The 9,259-nt window shown below is 36.7% G+C and overlaps 1 long non-coding RNA gene and 2 pseudogenes across 2 annotated transcripts; 2 read left to right on the top strand and 1 right to left on the bottom strand.

Moving 5' to 3' along the window:
* Nucleotides 1-2,539: 2,539 nt before the first annotated feature.
* On the bottom strand, nt 2,540-4,757 carry LOC110759824 (uncharacterized). Of its 2 annotated transcripts, none has more exons than XR_002527183.2 (3): nt 4,522-4,757; nt 4,260-4,378; nt 2,540-3,358 (listed from the first exon to the last, which is right to left on the bottom strand). It is a non-coding gene; the product is annotated as an uncharacterized LOC110759824 (long non-coding RNA). The 2 variants fall into 2 exon arrangements; XR_002527182.2 differs by having other exon boundaries at nt 4,266-4,378.
* An 874-nt stretch (nt 4,758-5,631) lies between these two features.
* Nucleotides 5,632-6,344, top strand: LOC148296749 (protein FAR1-RELATED SEQUENCE 5-like; annotated as a pseudogene).
* Nucleotides 6,345-6,358: 14 nt separating this feature from the next.
* On the top strand, nt 6,359-7,598 carry LOC148296748 (protein FAR1-RELATED SEQUENCE 5-like; annotated as a pseudogene).
* The last annotated feature ends 1,661 nt before the right edge of the window (nt 7,599-9,259 follow it).

The following is a 9,259-nucleotide window of genomic DNA, read 5'->3' as shown; positions in this document are numbered from 1 at the left end:
CGGTCGTCGACAACCATGTGTGACACCATGCTAAATGACCTGCAGTTTAAGGGTTAACACCTTTATTAAAATAATTTTTTTTTTCCAGCCAATGAAAGAGAGATGCTTTATTAAAGTTGAATAGTAAGGTTTAAATCAAAAGCAAGAATATCAAAAATTCACTTATGCCACACTTGATCCCATACGTGGCTGCCCCCCTACTCTTGAAATATTGGCTGCAACCTCAAGTGTTGCCTTATTAAAATAAATTAAAAACGAAGTAATAAAAGTAAAATGCAATTGAGCTAAACCTACAATCTCCACTTTGCACAACCTTACAAACCAACTTATACTTTACTTTATTCTTATGAGCTTTTATATATATTACTTACACTATATTTTTATCTACATGAACACCCATTTTTTTAGAAATACGAACAAATTCTTCACCGTCATATATATAATGTTAGAGTGGCATATAAATTTATTTAATTTTTTTTTTTTTAACACAAGAAGAGTGAGGAGTGAGTGACAATATCTGGAGTCAAAGCGACGGTTTTCGAAATGAACTACGAGGTAAGGGTTCTTGGTGTTTGCTAGGTTCACTCCATGTTGCACTCCTTATTGTTCTCAAATTAACCAACTACACCAATGCAATGGAAAAATGTTTCTTCCTGAAAAATTAAGGAATGTTTGGGATTTACAAATTTAGCTACAAATTAGAAAAAGATAAATCGAGAAACTAAACGCCCGTTCAGTATCATTTTCACAGCCCAATTTTCATTTTCCCTTTCTTGTTTTTTCTGGAATACACGTTTAGTGGAGCATTTTTGAGAAATCCAGAATCTGTTTTCTGAAAACAAATCTAAGTTATGAGCAAAACTTGAAAACAACAACGTTTTCAGAAAACAAGGGAAATCATTTGTCCCTCTCTCTCTCTCACTCTCTCTCTCTCCTAGGAATTGAGGAACATCACTCTTGAAACCCATCTCCTCCGACCCATCGTCTTCGACCGCCACCTCCAAATGCCACCATCGACTGCAACCATTGAGTGCCACCATTGACCCTTAAGTTCAGGCTAGTCTACCACATTGTCAATTGATGCCTAAGAACCAGCAAACTGCAAAACCAAGGGGGGAGAGAGAGATGGGTATTTTCTACAGGGAAAAAAGTGAATATACTACAAGGTGGGGTTGAGGATGGTTTCTTTTTTAGACCTTCTCTACAGCCATGGAAGGGAGGACGCGAGGTTTTTATCTTATATTGATTTGCAACATAAATAAAATTTAGTAAGATAATTTTATCCTTTAAAAAAACATTCGGATTTTTTTTATTTGTTAAATTATACATTTTCATTGTTTATGATAATTTTAGCCTTTAAAAAATATCGTTATTTTATTTTATTTGTTTATGTTACCAAACACACTTTCATTGTTTTTGTTTTCTGAAACTGTATTCTACTTAAACTACCAGATATATTCTCATATCTTGAAAATGCAAATTAGTTTCTTGTTTTCATTTTTTAAAAATATTCTCCGAAAACGTTACAATACGGGCCCTAAGTACCCAAGAATCAAGAACACAAGAACTGCATGGACGATATGCACCTCTTCGATGCCAATTGACAATATTTCGATAATCACCTTTCGATGGATGACCGCCACCAGTTTTGATAGCCGAACAATATTCCTTTCAATGGGTGATCAACGGTTGAACGACAACTCTTCGATGACCAATCGACGATATTCGATGTCCGAACGACACACATTGTATGGATGATCTACATTATTTTGATGGTCAATTATCTATGGATTATTTTGGTCGTCATTATATCATGGGCTTCATCGGAAACATCATAATCCAAAACTATATGGTAAACCTACAAACACAATAGTAGATCCATTTCGTTGAACCTATAAGTGCCATTGTTGATCCATTTGAAGTGGAGGTAAATGCCAAAGCCGAGGTATTTAGTATAGAAGCAAACACCATAGTAGACCCATTTTACGTGGTAGTAACAAATTCCACAAAGAATTTTTTGTTTGGTGCATAAGCTGCAAACCCCACAAGGTTGAAGTTGTCTTAGAAATAGGATGAAGGGCAGCCTAGGTGTTGTTGATGATGATCTCAGCAAGGTAAGGGTCTGTTTGATATCCTATCCAAGTAGGGAACTCAAAAACTGTGATTTTTCTTAAAAACATGGAGTTTTTTAATTCATTTTTAAAGATTCAAAAAGTTGTTTGGTATGCAACTTGAAAACTGTTTTTGAATCTTTAAAATTTGAAAACTTGTTTGGTTGAATTCTTGAAAACATTTTTTTTTATTATAATTAATATATTTTAATAAACATTATTAAAAAAAATAAAAATTAAACATACTTTTTTAACATCCATATTTTAGTACCATATATGATCAACAAGTTCAATTGGCATACTTATTGAAGAATAAACAACGATAGACGAAGAAGGCATATAGGAGAAAGCACCTAAAAATGAGCAAGAAATCAAGAGGTATTGTGTGCTTCCAAATACTTATTAGTAAGCAAGAGAAAGAGAGCATATCCACAAGGTTTTCATACATAATCATTGAACCTATTTAAAAGTTTTCACAACTCCAATCCAATCTCCCATTAATTACAAACCACAAGCTGAAAACCAGGACAATTAATCACATATAAGTGTCAAGCTCAATTAATCATTTAATCTAAATAAATTACGACTAATCATTCACTCTCGTTCACTTTAGTAGGCTATTGAGCCATACTCTTCTCCGTGGATCCAACATCTTCAAGAACATCTTCCTCCAATCTAAATTAGTAAACTTATCCAAAGCTTTCACATGAGCATCATCATTCACTCCCTCCATGGCCTCCAATATTTCTATACAATCCTCAATGGTGCTCAATTCTCTATATGGAGAGGACACTTCCTTCTCACTCTTACACTTAAGCCTTGCCAATGAAACTTCAGTCTTGGCATTAGAAAATGCACATACATTGAAGGATACCAAAACAATACAAGTTATACAACAAGATGCATACCTTGACATATGATGCCCAAACTTCTTCAAATGCTTGAACAGTGTTCATGTTTGGGTCCCAACCCATCTCGGTATGAGAAATGAGCTTTCCAAACTCACGATGAATCTTGTGCAGTCAGTTATATTTCCGCTTCAATTTGTCACAATTGTATCTCTTCCCAAACTTGTCAAACAACTTCTTTTCTATCCCAGCCCACTCATTCTTATCTAAAGTATTGGTTTGCAAGCCTTTTTGTTTGCCTCTTCGTATAATAGATGAATAAAAGGGTCTTCAATAGGCTTTGGCCAATTAGCTTTATCATCAAGCTCATTTTCAAGGTCCTTGTTTGACTTCTCTCTACTATGTATTAAATCAATGTAAAAAACAATAACAATCAATTTAAACAGCTGAAATCAAACTACAAATATTTACTACTAGGAAAACATAACTAAACAAAAACACTGCTGAGTTCATAAAATTGAGGAACTAAACAAAAGATCCAGCTCCTTAAGAAATCTACGTAGAAGAAACGATGGAGGAAGTTAAGCACATATGAAATTCAGGAAAAACTCATACCATTCATCTAACACAACTTTATCTTCTCATTTTCACAAGCCTATCATATTATCCTTTGTTTGATCATGATTAATATTCTAATCAGCGTATAAGCTCCAGACAGAGAAGTTTCCCTCTGTTCGGTTTAATTGTTTTTCATGGACAACATTGGATCATGGTTAGAATTTTAAGATAAACATACGAGATAAGAAAGATCAATGACATGTGTCATAACCATCCAGTATGAATTATGCAAAGATGTACAAAGCAATGATTTTGAAATCATAGATAGCTGACAGAGTAGATGCAAGATAGTCAAATTGCAAAAGAATACAAAATTGGATGACCCAGATTGGTCAAAACTACAAACAAGCCAATCACAGAATCAATAGCAATTGAACTGAAGTTTTAGAGTAAAAAAATGAAAGCCACAACATCAAATAAAGAGTGACCCCTACAGCAACAACTTGATGCCTTATTTCAGGAAAACCGAAAAGATTAATTGAATGATTAGTCTTAAAATCAATTAACAAGAAAATAATCTATGTCTCATAACATTGTTGTGCTTGGTTGTTGAGAAACTTTGGTTTAACCCCTAATTAATAAATGAAACGCAAATGCAGTTGAATTCTGAATATAAAAGGGCAGGATTAACTGACATAAATACAATTGAATTCTAAATTATAAAAGGGAAGGACTAACTAACACTAACTCTTTGTACGATTTCTTTTTGGATCTTTGGATCCTCTAGGATCTCCCCTCTTAGTTTCAACCCCAAAGATTTCTCTGTCTTTGTACCTCTCAACCTTGAAAGCCCTTGGTATCCTGAAGCAAGGCAACATGGTTTTAAACAAAAGAAACCCATTATCAAATTTAAACAGAAACTCACATTACCAACAAACAAAACCCAGTTATCCAACAAAATTCCAGAAACCAACAGAGAAAAGGCATAGAAAAAGCAAATTGACCTTTGATATTGGAAGAATCCCCAATTTCTAGGGTTTGAATTAATGAGAGAGAGAGTAGGAGAGAGGTAGAGAGAGAGAGAGAGAGTAGGAGAGAGGGATGAAGAGAGAGATGGAGAGAGAGGGAGCAAGAGAGCTTCAAGTTTCTGCCATGGAAGCTTGAAGCTTAAGTGAGCTCGAGCGAACCAGCAGTAGCGAACGATGCGAGAAAAAAATTCAAGAAAAACGCATTTGTTTTGTTTTCAATAATAGGGTCTTTTTGAGTTTGTTTTGGGTTTGGGTTTTTAAAAATGGGCCTGCCCAACGAGTTTTTGGGCATTTGGATTTAAAATTTGTGTTTGAGTTTATAAAATTGGACTCAAATCAAATACCAAACAAACCCTAAACAATCCGAACAATGATCAGTCCTTAATTGAGTTGCTCAAGATCTCAAAAATTCCATGACTGAGTAGTGATTTGATTTGGAAAGGTGTGTTCACATGGGGGAGAGGAGGAGGGGGAGAAAAGTTATTGAGCCTCCTCATCCTTTTCCCTTTTTTTTTTAATCTACATGAACACCCAATATTTTTTTAGAAATACGAAAAAATCCTTCACTGTCTTATATATAATATTAGATAATCAGAGTGGTATATAATTTTTTTAAGATGAGAAGAGCGAAAAGTAAGTTACAATGTGGAGTCAAAGTGAGGATTATTTCAAAATGTACTAGGAGGTAAGGGTTTCTTGGGGTTAGATTCACTCCACGTTGTCACTCACTCCTTACTGTTCTCGATGAGCTAACTACACCAATGCAATGGAAAAACAATTTCTTCTTAAAATTAAGGAAAGATTTAGGAATTACAAATTCGGATAAAAATTAGAAAAACAATGTTTTATGATTAACAAACAATAGTATTAAAAGAATTATTTTTGAATACTCCATGATATTTAAATTTGCATTAAGAGATAGGTATTTCACATGCTAAATAATTTCTTTTTTGCGTAAATATTTTGCTACAAAGAGAATCAGATTCTTCATTTTCATTTATCTCTTAGTAACATGTGTATAATGTCTTTTTAAGTTGCATTGTTAAGAATGATTAATATGTTCAATAGGTAGAGGAGATAGTTCAAATGGAGAATGGTGAAGCAACTACTCCAAAAAATAAAGTGAAAATTAAAAGCATCATATGAAGATTATGGTTGCTAAAAGGGATTCTAGATTAGAACTCGATCTTCATCCAAGACAAGAAGGGGTTTAGATGAGGTAACAAGTAGACAATTTGTTTGTGCACATCAAGGGAAATATGCGCCCAAAAATACATCATAGAAGACTTCAGAAGAGAATGATGAGAGAGACACAAGTGAGATTGAGAATATGAAAAAAAAACAGGTAAAAATTATTCCACGATGAAATGTGGGTGCAAAGCAAGTATGCGAATTAAGCTTGATAGATGGTCAGACAAATGGAAAGTTTCAATTTTCTAGGACTCTCACAATCACAAGCCAGTTACTGCGGAAAAAAAATTAAAATGAAGTCAAATAAGGTTATGCTGAAAGGAGCTAAAATTCTAACTGAAATATTTCATGAAGAAAATTTGCCAATTGCAAAAGTTCATTCAATCCTTGGTGGCTCGCACATTGGTTATAACAATAGAGATTATTATTCCCACTTGAGAAATGTTCGGCACAGACAACTGGATGAAGGTGATGCACAGTTAGTCCTTACTTACTTTAGGAAAAATCAAGCTGAGAATCCTCAATTTTTTTTTTATGCCATTCAATGTGATGAAAATGGAAGGGCAACTAATTTCTTTTGGGTGGATGCTCGATCACGGATGGCGTACCATTATTTTGGCATATTAAGAAGAAGTTTGCTGAAACATTGTCACATGTGTACTTCAAAGAGTCCAAATTCAAAATTTTGATGAAGAAATGTATTTGGTTGACATACAAGATAGAGGAATTTGAAGAAAAGTGGAAGGAATTGAGGAAAGAATATGAATTGGATAATGATGATTGGTTGAATAGTTTATATGATATACGTTCTTCTTGGGTTCCTGTTTATAATCGTGGCATATTTTTTGTAGGAATGAACACTACTGGTCGTAGTGAGGGCATTAATTATTTTTTTGATGGATTCGTTACACCGACAACACATCTTAAAGAGTTTATTGTCAAATATGAGCAAGCATTGAAGAAGATCATGGATAGAGAAAGTGATGAAGATTTTGAATCAGAACACAAGTATTGCACTGTCAATGAAGGAGAATTCCTTTTGAAACATGCATCAAAGTTGTATACTAGAAATGTTTTCAACAAGTGAAGGATGAATGTAGTAAAGTTAATCACTACAGAGTTGAACAAATGCCATGCGACAACGAATAACATGCATACCTAGTGAAAACAAAACTTGGAGAGCATGAAGAGTTTGTGGTTAAGTTAAATTTGCAAACATACAAAGGTATGTGTGAATGTCAAAATTTTAAGTTTGTTGGAATACTTTGTCGACATTTTTTGAAATTATATGTCCGCCTTGATATAGGTACATTACCTGATCATTTTATTCTTCCAAGATGGAGACAAGAAGCAAACATATTTAGGATAGTGGATTTTAAAACTTTGGTGACAAATGATGGTAAAGAAGAATTAGAGGCTTTGCGACTTAGCCATATGTGTCATCAAGCAACTAAGTTGGCTTGCATTGCAGCATTTCAAATGAGGCATACACAACTTTCATGGAAGATATAAATGAATTGTCCAAGAAACTGTCAGAAAATTCTAATCGGCATGCAACAATTCCTCCCTCAACAATAGGTGATCCATGTAGTACTAATATTGATTCCTCTCAATTATTGCTTTTGGACCTCAATATCTCACCAACTAAAGGTAGAAAGAAAGACAATATTAGCGGTTCCAAAAAGATAAAAAGTGGTATTGAGTTGGCTCAAAACAAGAAGAAAATAAAGTGTGCATTATACAAAAAGATAGCACAACATGACAAAAGAAATTGTCCATCAAATCTGAAATGAAGAAATAATGAATCAATGAATCCATGGAAGTTTTTTTTTTTTTTTTGGTCGAAAGGTAACACTTTATAAAGATAGCAATCCAACTACAGACCACCAAACAAAAGGAGACAGAGTCTCACAAAAGCAGACTGAAAAAAGAAAAGCAAAACAAGACTCGAAAGAGACCAGCAGGAAGCTTTTCCCCATTCAGACTACAACCTTAGACAGAAAAGCTAGGAGGGCACGGCAGCCCATCAGAGACCAAAACATGAACCAGAGACTGCGGTGGCCGGTAGGCCCAACTTTCCAGTTCCACAGACTCAAAACCTATCGACGCCGCAGTGTGGGCAGCACGATTAGCAATCCTAGAAACCCAGTTCCAGCGAACCTCCTGGAAGTTATGGCTGAGCCGACGGATATCTTCCAAGAGGGGTAAGATACTCCAGGCATGATTCAAAGTACTGCCATTAACACCAGTAACAAGAACCTTAGAATCCGTTTCCAACACGATATTTGTAAACCCGTTCTGAGAAGCAAGGTGGAGACCCTTGATCGCAGCCGCCGCTTCAGCTTGGAGGGCAGAGAAGCACCGGTAGGGGCAGGCCAAGCCCGCACAGAAGAGACCATCAGCGTCCCTTATCACAGTTCCCAACCCAGCCCTATGCGAGTCCGGCTTCCAAGAACCATCAAGGTTGACTTTTACAAACCCCCGCTGGGGAGGGAGCCACACTGAGACCGGGGTCAGAGTGGGGGGCGAAGGACGAAAGGGGAGGGGGGAGGGAGAAAGGGCAGTGGCATCCAAATACTCCTTTGCATTTCGGTCAGCCCTTGCCAAGACGCCGAGAGGGTCAGGAGCAAGGCCTTCAAACACAGCTTTACAGCGGGTCTTCCAAATCTCCCAAATGATGAAGCTGATCAACGAGAGCACCCAGTCCCTATCAGATTTACTCCAGCTCTGATATCCAAAAAGCTCATTGAGCCAGCTAGCAATAGTAGTAAACCTCTGAAGATCAACCTTGTAGGTAAGGGATGAGGCAAACCACACCAGTTTGGTCCAGAGACATAAAAAAATAAGGTGCTCAATGGATTCATCATAAAGCTGACAAAGGGGACAGAGAGGGTCAGGAGCAATTTTTCTTTTGAAGAGGTTAAGCTTAGTTGGTAAAGCATTAACCACTGTCCGCCAAAGGAAGTGACTGATTTTAGGGAGAGTACGGATTTTCCACAAAGCTTTCCAAACCAAAACGGGGACTGAGACGGAAGAGTGAGAGTTGCCAGAAGAGAGTCCACGGTTCTCAGAATACAGACTGTGATACCCGGATTTCACAGAGTAAAGCCCATCCGAGGTCCACGGCCAAAAAATTTTATCAGAGGAATTGGAGCGCCCAATAGGCATAGCCAGGATGGCTCGGGTAGTCTTCCAATCAATAAAATCACGAATAGCCTCAACACGCCAGGTGCAAGTATCAATGTCCATTAATTCACGGACCAGCTGGGGAGCAGTGGGCACAACAGGAGCAGTGGGACAGATAACACCTATACCAAGTAACCAGTTGTCCCGCCAAATACTAGTCTGTTCCCCAGATAGAACCACTTTGCGAGCTTTACACAGGATGGAGTCTCTACCATCAAGTAGGCTTGACCACACCCAAGAAGGGCGAGAGCCCAATTTCGCATCTAGGAAATCACAATCAGGGAAATAGCGCCCTTTGAGAATTTTGACCCACATAGCGTTGGGGTTCAACAGAATC

Source organism: Prunus avium, chromosome 2 (assembly GCF_965620075.1).
Source record: "Prunus avium chromosome 2, drPruAviu1.hap1.1, whole genome shotgun sequence".
In the NCBI taxonomy this organism is placed as follows: Eukaryota; Viridiplantae; Streptophyta; class Magnoliopsida; order Rosales; family Rosaceae; genus Prunus; species Prunus avium.
This window is presented reverse-complemented; position numbering and strand designations above follow the sequence as displayed.